The following is a 13529-nucleotide window of genomic DNA, read 5'->3' on the forward strand; positions in this document are numbered from 1 at the left end:
TACAAATAACCAAACCAACCAAGTAATATTAGATTACCTACGTTGGTTTTACCTAACAAACTTAAATATAATATCTACTTACCATCTTATCGACAAGGCCATCATAACCTAATTTGCTTAGTCGATGGTTATACTTGTTCAAGTTTCTTCTTTCCAATTGAATCTTGCTTAGTTCCTAACAGCCCAAATGAAAATAGTATATTAGTTTATCACACCTTAACAAAATTATAAATTTATTAGAAATGAAAATTCAAAGGAAATGACAGATATATACCTGGAACTCTTCCGATAACCTTATTTTTACAAATTTCTCCCAATCTTGCTTCTTAACATTCGGATAGATTTTTGGTGGATTCATTAGATCGGGGTCATCTATGTAAGGTATGACAAAATATTTTGTGCAATAATTCTTAAATTTCCGCCATATCTTACCACATTCTTTTAATCCTTTTTCTTAAACTTAGGATCTGCCTCAAATTTTTCCTACAAATAACCAAGGCAGAGATGAGTCTACACTTCTATAAAGACAACAATAATAATTCAAAATCAGTATAATAGGCAAAACAACCGCTTACCAGCACTGAATCTCATACATCATCTTTTATTTGCTTGTCAACTTTCGTCCGGTTGGGTACTCAGCTAATTAGTGGAACCATATTTTTAACTAGTGTGCCAACCCACCATTGAACTCGCTTCAATAAATGCACCTTTGATATTTCCTTTCGCATTAAACTCCACCACAAGCTTACCTTTAAAATGCTTAGTGAGTGAAAGCTTTTTAGCTTGACCCTTAACACTTGTAATATTGTCACCTTCCTCGATTGGATGCTTCCTTTTTTCCTCGAGCTGATTTGGCACTTGTTTTGGATCCATATCTAACTAAACCTTACAAAAACTATAGAATAGGAAAATCATTAGAAGATGACATGATCAAGAGCAATAAAAGCATGTCTATGGCAAAAACTTGATATCATAATTTGAAATCGAAGAACCAAAATAATCGTAAGGACAATACATAAATGACAAAAAGTTGGTCACAATCTCTTATTAACAAACCAAATATCGATTCCACCACAAAAACAATGAAAACTAATAAATCAAGAAGTTTCTTTATGCTCAACCCAAGTGCCCTCATAATCTTCACGGGACGAAAACCCGAGATTCGGTCATTAACATCCAATGAGTCAACATTTGGCAATTCAACAAAATTGTCATCTCCTACATGAGCATCAACGAGCTCATCATCGTTATCGTCGTCAGATTCGTGAAAGCATCTTTGAGGAGATTCTACAACAACCTGACCACGTTGGGTCAAGTTGATCGGTACATAGAAAACTTGCTTTCGGCCGAGAAGCTAGGATGAAGGAATCAGATTTTATAGCCAACTCTACCAAGATCCACTAAAGTGAAACCCATGTCATCCTTCCTAATTGCATTCTTGCTATAAACCCAGTCACACTTGAACATTGGAATCTTGAAATTTGTATAATCGAGCAACCATATTTCAGCAATAACACCGTAGAAAGACATGTTCAAAAATTGGGTTTTGATCCTTTGGCGCGAAACCCGTGGTGTTGTTGTTTGTCAAACTCACGCGCCACTATTTTGATTTACTCGTAAAGCGTCTTGCCGTTTCGGGCAAAACGATAACCATTAGTGACATAGGTAGAATATTTGTAAACATGTGCCAAAGGCCCCTTCGATACCGACTTCAAGGTGTTTGACACCTTGTTGTCGATTTCCCCTCTCGAGCAAAACACGTGCATTGTTGTGTAAACATTTTAGTCCTAATCTAAGTTAAATTAACATACAAAAATAACAAAACAAAAAAAGACCAATTTATAATATACCTTGTCTCTAAGCCAATCACAAAATGGCGATTGTGTTCAAAGATGCAACCATGTGGGTTTTTGATTTTATGAGGTTGTTGTTCCTTCCGGATAGTTCATATGTTCTCTATCATGTTAGGCCACAAAATAAACTAGTTAGCTATCGAATCGAAACCAAGGAACTAAAATAGACTTTTAAAGTGAACAACTAAAGAAACCTTTTTACTTCGATGTAAAGTCAACATCTCTTGTGTTTTGCAACACATAGAGATGTGCTGATCCAATGTTTTTCTATCTACTTGACTATGGGTACTTCCTCGGGAAGATTTTCAGATGATATCAAATCTGTGGTAGTGTTATCTTTACGGAGAGGAATCCCAATTGCATCTAAGTCGTAAGAATTAATTTACAAAATTCAATTGCTTCCTCTGCGATGTAATTCTCCGACAATACAAGCTTCCTACCGATTTCGATTAGATAAAGCCCTTTAACACGGTCATGTACCTAAGAGATTGAACAATAGTAATGTTTATAAAGAAAAGCGCATTAAGAAATATTGAAGGGTAATATATAATTCATTGTACCTCTCAAATGCATACATCCATCCGGTAGAATCTGAGGACCACAAAGATCAACTTCTCCTCGACAAGGTAATTTGTTAGATGAATCATAACGTCGAAAAATGATGGCGCGGAAAATACTTTTCCAGCAAACATACCGTAGACACCCCATTTTTGCACCCCAAGCATAATTCATTCATGATTTTTGCCTTGAATTAAATTTGATTATATAAGGTGATTTGCTTTAAAGAGTCTTCATTTCTATATCAAACTTCTTTCTTTTCATCTTCTTTTAGCGTCTTTAGACTCTCCTCATCATGTTCTAGCTATGGCTGAAGTTTCGTTGCTTTCCTCGAAGTTTTGAGTTGAAAATGACCAAAATGCCCCTCAGAACCCTTTGGAGCCCAAATCTCGTTTTTTCCACTCTTTCTTTGGATGAGATTATTTCATATTTGAATTCCCCTTGAAAAATACTTGAAATGAGTACAAACTTTGCCTAGGTTCCTTTTGGATTTTCGAAACCCTAATCTTGCCCCTCTATCCCGCTTCATTTATATGCTGCTGAGTGCAACTTTTTTTGGAGTAAGATTTCGACCCAAGGATATTTTTTAAGAGTTTATGGACCTTCCTAATGGATTAATTAACAATTTTTGTGAAGAAGAGTTTGCCTAATTTTGACCGGTCAAAGGGAATTTGGCGGCATTGAAAAATATGGTCAAAATGGGCCTTTTGTGGATTTTGGACCCGTGCTCGTGGGCTGTGGATCCAGCTCGAGTTGGACCTTTTTCATTAGGGTTTATAGCCCATTTTCAAGCCTCCAAAACCTAGAGAACCTTCCTTTTTGTTTGATTTGATTTGATCCCTAAAATCAAGAATATTCTGAAAATATGCCATTTTGGAGCCAAGTTTGGAAACCTGGATTATGGGCTCATTAAGGACGTGTGTAGGGCTTGATTTTTTTTCCTAATCCATCTGAAATATCCAAAACCAAGGGCCAAGATCGCACCCCTTATCCCACCTCTTGAATCAAGGGCCGATTTAGGAGGTGCAACCTGAAAAGAGATCAAGCCATTGGATTTTTCTTCATCAACACTTTCGACCATTGGATCAAACTCATTACCATATTGAAATCCATCCCAAAAGCTATAAATATGGGTCTCATTCACCCATAAAAATAATCTAGAGCAAGCTAGAGCTAGGAATTGGAGTTAATAATCACGGACCTAGTTATTCGAGAGCTAATAGCCTTCTTTTCTTGATGTTCTTCATTTTTTTTTTCTAGTTCTTCATTTTAGCCTTCTTTTTTCTTCTTGTCGATCTTGAGTAGAAACTTCTTTTCACCAAAAGTTGTTTTTTCCTCAAATCACCTGTTTCAATCCAAAATCACGGTTTGTCAATTCAAGATCAAGTTTATCAATCAATCAATCAATCTACAATCAAGTATGAGGCAATATTCCAAACAAGGTGACATCTTTCTTTTCTCTTTTATTTCCTTTAGCATTGCATATTAGGTTATTTTTTTTTAGTTTTATTATAGCATATAGTTATTAGTTTTTAATCCAACTTGGTAGATTAATTTTTCAAGCTTTCTTCATTTGCCTATCTTAACACGTTACACCTCAATAGAAGTAAAATTTGGTTTTACCAGCGATTGTGGGTGCCTAACACCTTCCCACATCGTACCTTGACTCCAACCCAATAATCATCTAGTTTTAGGGGCTAGTCCTTCACAGAGGTTTTACTCAACTTTTCCTTAATAAAGTTAGTGGCGACTCTAAAATCAATTGCATAGACTTAGGTACACATTTTTGTGCTTACACATACTGTGAGCACAATGTCTTCCTGAATTTGAGGCAATTTTTCCTTATCTATTACTTTCGAGAGCAAATAGCCTTAAAAAAAGAACATAGCCTAATAATTGCACATCTCACATTCTTTTGGCAAAATTGTTCTTATTGCAATCGAAGAAGTTCTTTTATCAAAACATGACAAATTCGTCGCGACTTCATATTTTGCAGTTTTAGATCTTGCATCGAGACAAGAGGCCTAAAATTCAAGAGTATCCACTTGGGACTTTTAACTCATGCAAAGTTTTGCATAGTCTTTTTTCTCATCTCTAGATAGTGTGTGACAAAACCGGAGGCAAGAACGATCGCTTTTCCCCAATTGTTGGAGCCAATTCTGTCCTTAGACCCATTTCTTGGAGGTCAAGAAGAGGACTTAATGGTGTCTTTATTTTTTTATGGAATGTTAAGTAGGGTCCCAACAATGCCGCCACATACATTTTCTCCGTGTGCATAAAATCTACATTATGTCGGAGTTCTATATATCTCCATTATGGAAGCTAAAAAAAAAAACTGATTTCTTCTTAAAACAATTGGTAGCACCAGTAATGGTTCCCTTTGTTCCCCATATGACTTTGATCCTTCAACTTCTTCTAGTACTTTCAAACCGGTTAAGGGTTCAGTGCCTCCCCGCAGCTCTGTTTTACCATTGAAGGCTTTTTTGTCTTCGATATGGATGATAGCCGGAAGAAATCTTCTATTGGCTGGTATAATCGTTCTTCCCAGAGTGCTTAAGCCTGGTTGAGGGGCGTGCCCTCGCCGCAAATAGGACAAGCAAAATAACCTTTCCGCAGTGCACCGAAAGATTGCTATCAATGCGGGAAGATCATTGATTGTCCATAACAAAACAGCTTTAAGTATAAATGATTCATGACGGTACACATCATAAGCATCCACCCCTATCTCCCACAAAACATGTAAGTCGTCAACCAAGGGGTGCCAAGTAGGCGTCGATATTGTTTCGAGTTGATTTGGACCTGATATTAACATCGTTAAGCATCATATACTTTCTTTTCATGCATAGCCACGGTGGGAGGTTGTATGTGACCAAGATAACAGGCCATAAACTATACTTAGTACTAAGAGTACGGTGTGGATTGACTCCATCGGCTGAAAGTGCTAAGCGAAGATTTCTGGATTCTGCTGCAAATTCTGGATATTTTTCGTCAACCAACTTCCATGCTGGAGAGTCTGCTGGGTGGCGCATCTTACCATCAACCACCCTTTCATCGGCATGCCATGTCATTGACTTTGATGTTTGGGCAGATTGAAACATCTTCTTGAATCTTGGAATTGGTGGAAAATACCACAAAACTTTTGCTGGTACTCCACCTGATTTGTTGGTCGCTCTCTTGTTCTCTTTATATCTTGAGACTCCACAAATAGGGCACATAGTTTCATTTTTGTATTTATCACCCCTATAGAGTATACAATCATTTGGACATGCATGTATTTTCTCGTACTTCATCCCATAAACAGATAATGTCTTCTTGACTCCATTCAAGGATTTCGGCAAGAGATTTGGTTGAGGAAGCATCGTCCCAAGAGCTTCAATAACCCGAAAAAACTTGTGTCGGACCACCCACTATTTGCTTTCAGATTAAATAAAATGATAACTATTGATAGCTTTGTGAATTTTGAGCAACCCTCGTCTGAAAGCGTTTTACATCTTCAAGCAATTCCTTAAATTTCTCGGGATCGGTCATTATAATGGTCCTGCGGCATAGCCTTCGCCATTTCTCTCATGCGTTCGCTATATATGTCAAGTGTAGCGCATTGAAAATCATGATGTTAGATTTTCTTCTCTTATTGTTTTGTACACGATAATGAGCTAATGAAAACTTATAGGTGGATTGAGATATTTAATGTTGGGGCTAGACGGGGAGAACTATAGATCACCGGCAAAGTCGGGCACATTGAAACGAGCGTCGTCGAATTAGAGAACAAATGGTCGAGGATGACCGGAAAAAATTTGAAAAGAACGTAGAAAAAAGGTCCTTTGTGCGAAAAAATAAAAAGAACCGGATGTAAAGGAAAAGAATGATAGAGAATGTCGGGGCTACTATTCAAAAGCAATGGCTAAAAAAAATGTGGATTGGATGAGCTCAAAAATATTTTAAAAAGCGGTGTCAATGATTTTGATAGCATGAAAAACGTATGTTAGTATTTGTTATCGGTTATATTATAATTTTGGTTAAGTCTGAAAGATCGATGAAAATATTTTGTATTTTATCGCGTTAAACGGAGGTATTACGAAAGCAAAAGATATCAATAAAAAATGTCAAGCGAAAGATCGCAATACCTTGCAGAAAAAAATAAAAATCAAGAAAGGTTTTGCTTTCGAGGTGTTCGGCCCAATGTCTTAGAAAAAAATAATGAAGTTGATGAAAAGTTTCACTCGGAAAGTTCACTCAGAAAGATCGGCTGAATGCCTTAGAAAAAATAATAAAGGCTGTCGAATTTGGACTCGGAAAGTTTAGCTCGAAAGTTCGGCTTAATGCCTTGTGAAAAATAATGAAGTCGGAAAAGTTTTCGCTAAGAAAGGATTGGATAATGCAAAATTTTGCCGCCGCGTAAAAAAAACGCTTGATATTAAAGAAGTCGACATAAGTTTCGTTGAGAAAGAGCAGCTTAATATCTTAGAAAAATAATGAATCACGGAAGATAGTTAACCGAAGCTAAAAGCGAAGCCGAATCTGATTCGAAAAAAAAAGCGAAGATTTAATCGAGCGACCGTAAGACGATTGACAGAGACAACCGATTAGGTAATTGTGTGAATGTAATGCCATAGAGCTAAAAGTTCTTTTGATGAAAAATAAAATAAAGTATGAATTTGCTATTGAATATTGTTGTTGTGTCGAGAACATAACATACCACTCGTGATGGTGTTGTTGATTTTTACGTGGTTGGAATGGAATAGAACCTAAACGCCCCATGTAAAAAACGCCCCAATACTAACTTAACTTGGCAAAATTAGACTAATCGAGCTTAAAAGCGGAAAACTTAAACCGACGGCTAAACATTGTAACTTGGGCAGAAATTGTTGTAGCGATAGTAACGTACTAAGTGAGCGTAAAAGCATTCAAACTTAGTCACGAAATCGCTAAACGTTGTAACCGTCCGATTTTTGTTGTAGCGATAGTAACGCATACTTAGCGTAAAAGCGTTCAAACTTAAACCCAAAGCTAAACATATGCCGCCGATTTTATCGTAGCGATAGTAACGCATTAAAACAAACGTAAAAGCGTTCAAACTTAGTAGTCCGACGGCTAAACGTGGTAACCGTCAAATTTTGTCATAGCGATAATAACGAACTAAGCGAAATAGTTCAAGCGTTCAAACTTAGACTAACGGCTAAACGTGGTAACCGTCGGTTTTTTTTTGTAGCGATAGTAACGAACTAAGCGAGCGTAAAACGTTCAAACTTAGTCCGAAATGCTAAACGTGGTAACTTTGTCAGATTTTGTTGTAGCGATAGTAACGTACTAAGCGAGCATAAAAGCGTTCAAACTTAGACTGACGAAGCTAAACGTGAGAACTTCGTCAAATTTTGTCATAGCGATAGTAACGTACTAAGCGAGCGTAAAAACGTTCAAACTTAGACTGACGAAGTTAAACATGGGAACTTCGTAAGATTTTGTCGTAGCGATAGTAACGTACTAAGCGAGCGTAAAAACGTTCAAACTTAGACTGACGAAGTTAAAAGTGGGAACTTCGTAAGATTTTGTTGTAGCGATAGTAACGTACTAAGCGAGCGTAAAAACGTTCAAACTTAGACTGACGAAGTTAAACGTGGTAACTTCGTCAGATTTTGTTGTAGCGATAATAACGAACTAAGCAAGCGTAAAAGTATTCAAACTTAGACTGACGAAGCTAAACGTGATAACTTCGTCAAATTTTGCTGTAGCGATAATAATAAACTAAGCGAGGGTAAAAGCGTTCAAACTTAAACTGACGAATCTAAACGTGGTAACTTCGTCAGATTTTGTCGTAGCGATAATAATATTGCGATAGAAACAAAATTATACCATTAGAACTGAAGTGAAAGAAATACTGTAGTGATCACCAAATCTTAAAAAATGCAAAGATAATACGGAAAAGAAACTATTGAATTGGAAACAGACTAACAAAGTTTTGTCCGATTTTTCGTTCAATTTGTCTATTTTGTCCCTCCCTTAGTAAAATAATTTGTTGCGACGAGCAAGAAACACACACTATCAGGGGCTGTCGAAAATAAACCAACAATGTCAAGGCCCCATTTTGCAAATGACCAAGGTGTATAAATTGGATAACGCTTCGTCGCGGGAAGTTTGACCCATATCATATATCATGTTTTTGACAAGGCACACACTTCTCGGACAAATGCTTAACATCCTTTGGCATGCATAGCCACCAATACCTTTAGGTCATTGCTATGTGAGCGAGACTTCGCCCCCGGGAGTGTTGTTCACATAGTCCTGAATGAATTTCTTCGAGGCCTAGTAAATCGTTTGTTCTGCTCAAACAACAAAATTATAGGATTGAGACTTGTGCCGCTGTGATAGAGTTTTTGGTCATCAGGAATTCGGGAGCATCGTCAGCTGCATGATCGTCGTCGGTAGATACTGAGACATTATCAATGCCAAGCTCGTTGGAATCATCTGACAGCATAAGTGGTTAATCCAGTGTTGTCGTGACAGTGACGATTTGATTTTCCATGGATAAGTATGCAATAGAATCAGGATGCCTTACATCATAACGCTGATACGATACAATACTGATAGATGCAAAATTTCATGTAATTCGTTGAATTAAGTCAAGATAAACGACCGGTCTATCATCGCGAGCCGCATATTATCATTCAAAGTGGCTAGCGACTAACTTAGAATAATTAATCGTAACTTAGTCGCCCCAACTGAAGAGATGTGCGTATACCGCAAATGACAGTGTCGTACTCGGCCATATTATTTGAAGCGTCAAAGCCCAAACGTAAAGACCTTCTCAATTATGTCTTTATTTAGCTTCAAGATGACAAAACCAATACTGGAGCCAATTGTATTATGCGAACTATTGGTGTAAATCTAGCAATCAGCTGATATATCCGATAAGTATTTCAAGTCATCACCCCCGGGAGGTAATGACAATTAGGGATCGACGTGTTCCTCATCAAGTAATGCGTTCAACTTAAGAATACTATCAATAAGAAAATCAGTCACTAGCGAAACCAAAGTTTGTCTCTTTTTAACTGTATGAGTGGCAGAGACAATATTGTAACTGCTTAGGTAACTTGTCCATTCTGTGACTCGATCCGTAAATATTGCGAAAAAACTTACACAGTGGATATTCGATTAGTAGAAACTTCGACTATTCCTTCCTTGAAAGAAGTTGAAGACGCCTAACAATTATGGAACAAAGCCAATGCAATTTTTCAGCGCAAGAATCCCTCCATTCAAATTTGATATAAGAGTCTTACTAACAAATAATATGAGGCGACAACATCATGTTCGCGATGATCGTCGTGAATTGCATCGGGACCTTGAGCTCTTCTAGTATTCGGCCATAACTTTTATAGAACGTGGATCGAGGGGTGTTGAATAAGATCCCCACAAACGGCGCCAATTATGTTTTGACCAAATATGATCAAAATACTAAGTGATGACGAAAGAGACAAAAAACGTATAAAATTAGTTAGAAAAGTGATGGTGATAGGGAGAATGATGAGACTGTACCTTGCGGTTGCCTACGCACTCCAAATTATCGATGGGATCAAGTCTCAAGAACGTAGTTACGTATATGAAAAATAGTTTGGTATTTATATAGGTAGAGTAAAGACTTCTTGTAGCTCGAAGTAATCTTGTATCTTAAGTAATTGTGATTGAATATAACTCTCAACCGATAATTATCTCTTTGATAAAAACTAATTTGGACATAAATTAACGTGCATTAGTGGCAAACCATGTGGCTAAGGTTGACCTTAGACACATGAGTTAATAGGTCAATACATTAATCCATGGTATTGCAAATGGGGTTTTAGCCTCATGATTAAACAAATAAAGTGGAGGCTCCTACCAATGGGCGTTTACCCGCGTAGGTGGGGGTTGAAACATTAATCAAGTGCGCTTACATGGATTAAAAATAAACAAATCAAAACTAGCAATAAATAATGGAGGGGGTTGAGAAACTTTTCTTACCTGACATTAGTGATGCAAATAATTTTTTAACTACTCTCTCCAATGAAACAAGAATTTACTATTTTGTTTTGGAATTTCTTATCATAAATGTTGGTTTATTCATTCTATTATATAAGGATTTTTCTTTTCATTTTTTTTTTTTTGGGGTTTTACCGCCCAAAACTAAAGAGGAGGGAGGGGAGGATAAAAATTGACTAATCGTATATTTGGAGGAGAATAGTGAATTCAATTTTCATATATTATTGTTGTAGATTTGTTTTTTATGGAAACACAAATATAGGAAACTTTTGTGGAGAAAAAAGTGGAATGTTTTGGAGAGAGAATATTTGATTAGATTGTAATTAATTATAGTTAATCAATAATAATGATACTGTGGCGATTAGGAGCGAATTTTTTCTCGACTCTTTCCCCCGCATGGTGCTTATATATATAGGATAAGGACTAAAAAGAAAAGAGGGAAAAATGTTATGATTTCAACACCTCATGCTTGGGCTATGGGGGTGGTAGCAGCAGGTTATTTATTGAAACATATCATTTCCCAACTAAGGGGGAAGGACACCTATTGCTTACGGGGAAAAAAGATGGGAGGGAAATAAGGGAGCTGGAATCAAGTTCTTGCATGGGAACGAATTCAATGCCTCAACATAGGGATTCCATACTCTTATTTTCCACTATAGGGTCTACTATAAGAGCTAACTTCATTTAACCATTCTAGTGATTTCTTTGAATATATATTAAGATGGTAGTGGAGTTTAGAATCAGGGGATGCTCGAGGTTCATTTAATTAGTTTAGTACATATCTCAATTCTATGGCAATTTGGAGTACGTAAAGCATATGATCAATTGTTTCAATTAAGTAGCGGTGAATAAAAATTGTAGAAAACACGAAACCAGCCAAGCTGAGAAATCATTGAGTGAAAGAAACCACCTAATACTGAAAACAATAGTTTTCGCTATATTTCATACAATTGCTTTTGGAGCAGCTACAGGCCATTGACAGACTATTACAGATCACGTGCGAAGTTGCAATAGGCTAAAAGCCAGGCCGCTACAGGTCGTACCAAGGCACTCTACAAGCCGCTCCGTGCCGTTACAGGCCATTTCCTCCACTTCAGGTCGTCTCCAGCAGTTACTAGCCACATGCCAAGCATACTGCTATTCTCTTATATATTTAATTAATTATCGTTTGATTTTTTCTCGTGTAACTATATATGTTAGTGAGAATAGTAATGAACTAATCTTCTTTTATTGGTATTGAGACTTTTGTTAGTTTGCTTGAGAATTCGGGTAAAATCTCGAATGAGTAAAAGTGAAGTGACATACCATGTAGAATACCGATTCAAGGTTGGGAATCGGTTGATTATTGGATGTTACATAATTAGAACATGAGTGAGGAACTCATACCGCCTTCCTCATCGAAAATAGCTTAATCTATTCCTATAGAAACACCTTATCAATAAGAGAACTACGATTAGCTTGATCCCTAAATGGGTAAGTAGGCAGCCACCTGACTCAGCTGCTTCCATAGGAAAGCCCCAATCCCTTGTAACAAGGGAATCGGTTATTCTATATATGTTGTTACTGTTTAATTTGGTTTTAACATATGATTCTACGTGTTAAGCATGATCTTAATCTCGTAGTACGTAATATCTAACAATAGTTATTAACGTTGATCGTTTAAGTGTTTTCTTAAATATTTATTAATTAATTAAGCACACGGGGGATTTTATAAGAAAAACGGTAAGCCAACCATTGTGATGTAGCTGAAAGGTAAGTCATTAAGTAAATCTTGTCAGCTGTTAATAAATTTAATTCATATTGACTATTATATACTGGCTAACCATCTAACGTTGCATGTTAGAGAGTGTTCACAGGGACGAACACGCTCCATATAAGACAGAAAAGGCATACGTGCTTGTTAAGAAAAATTTAAAGTGCAACGCACTCTGATTGCTACGGCGGTTCTTTTAGCTATTTCTTTTAGTTCTAAATGGATTATTTGCATTTAAGTTGTTTTGTAATAACTTAACTATTTCTTTATTTGTCATTAATTATGAATCCATATTAGAATGCATCAATTAATTAGAAATTATGAAGTTAAGTAGTGACGCAAGTGTGAAAGACCGACCTATGGTAAGAGATCGGTTTCGGAGTGTTACACGCACGTGCATGATGCTAGTATATCTCTCTCCTTTAGTCAGGACTCAATCAGGAGTACTGGGAGCCTGAAGCGCTTATGTCCATTGCTAGAGGAGTAGGCTACCCGATGCAGATAGATGAGAGAACTCTTAATAGGGATTATGGGTATTATGGACGTATACTGGTAGATGTTGATCTCTCGGAAGCAATACCGGATCAAATTTATGTCAAGACTAAGAGGGTGCAATTCTGGCAAACTGGGGAAGTTAGAAAGCTGCCCAAAATGTGCACACATTGCAAAATAGTTGGTCACCTGGTTACAGAATGCAAGAAGTTAAAACGTGCAATGAACAAGGATAAAGAGGTGGTAACTGATTCCACTCCAGGAAAATTTGGCGGAGAAAACTCAAAAGAAAATAGGGCGAAAACAAAAGCAAGGTGAAACCAGTAGACAAGGTGAAGCAATCTGGTTACCTAAACCTATTAAACAACCAAAAGAAACTCAAGTTCAAAATAAATTCATAGGGCTGGAAGTTGAGGAAATTCATGATATGGATTCTATTGAAAACCATGGCGTGCAATGCCATTCCAATCTTCTCCTCCAGAAGATGTGAACCCAATTGTGAATCAGGCGATTGAAAAGATTGATCTGAAAAGATTAATCTAACACATGTGAGTCCAGTAATGGAGCAAGTTTTGGATCCCCAAGCTCCATATGTTGTGGCTGATACAGCAGCGACTGAACCCGAGGCCTCCCGCGATGAGACTATCGTGCAGAAAGGGACTCCAGCTACTCTGGTTGATTCCCTAAATGTGGTTATGGTTACAGCAGCAACAACACCATTAACCTACCCAGTTGCGGTGATTCCAGTCTCTTTAGTTTCAAATGACCCTACACCTAACATAGTGCATAACTTCAGATCCCCTAATGAAGAGGTTGTGGGTTACAGGTGTCAACTAGCAAAGTTGGTAAAATATTTGGGTGAT

This window comes from Coptis chinensis, chromosome 4 (assembly GCF_015680905.1).
Source record: "Coptis chinensis isolate HL-2020 chromosome 4, ASM1568090v1, whole genome shotgun sequence".
NCBI lineage: Eukaryota > Viridiplantae > Streptophyta > Magnoliopsida > Ranunculales > Ranunculaceae > Coptis > Coptis chinensis.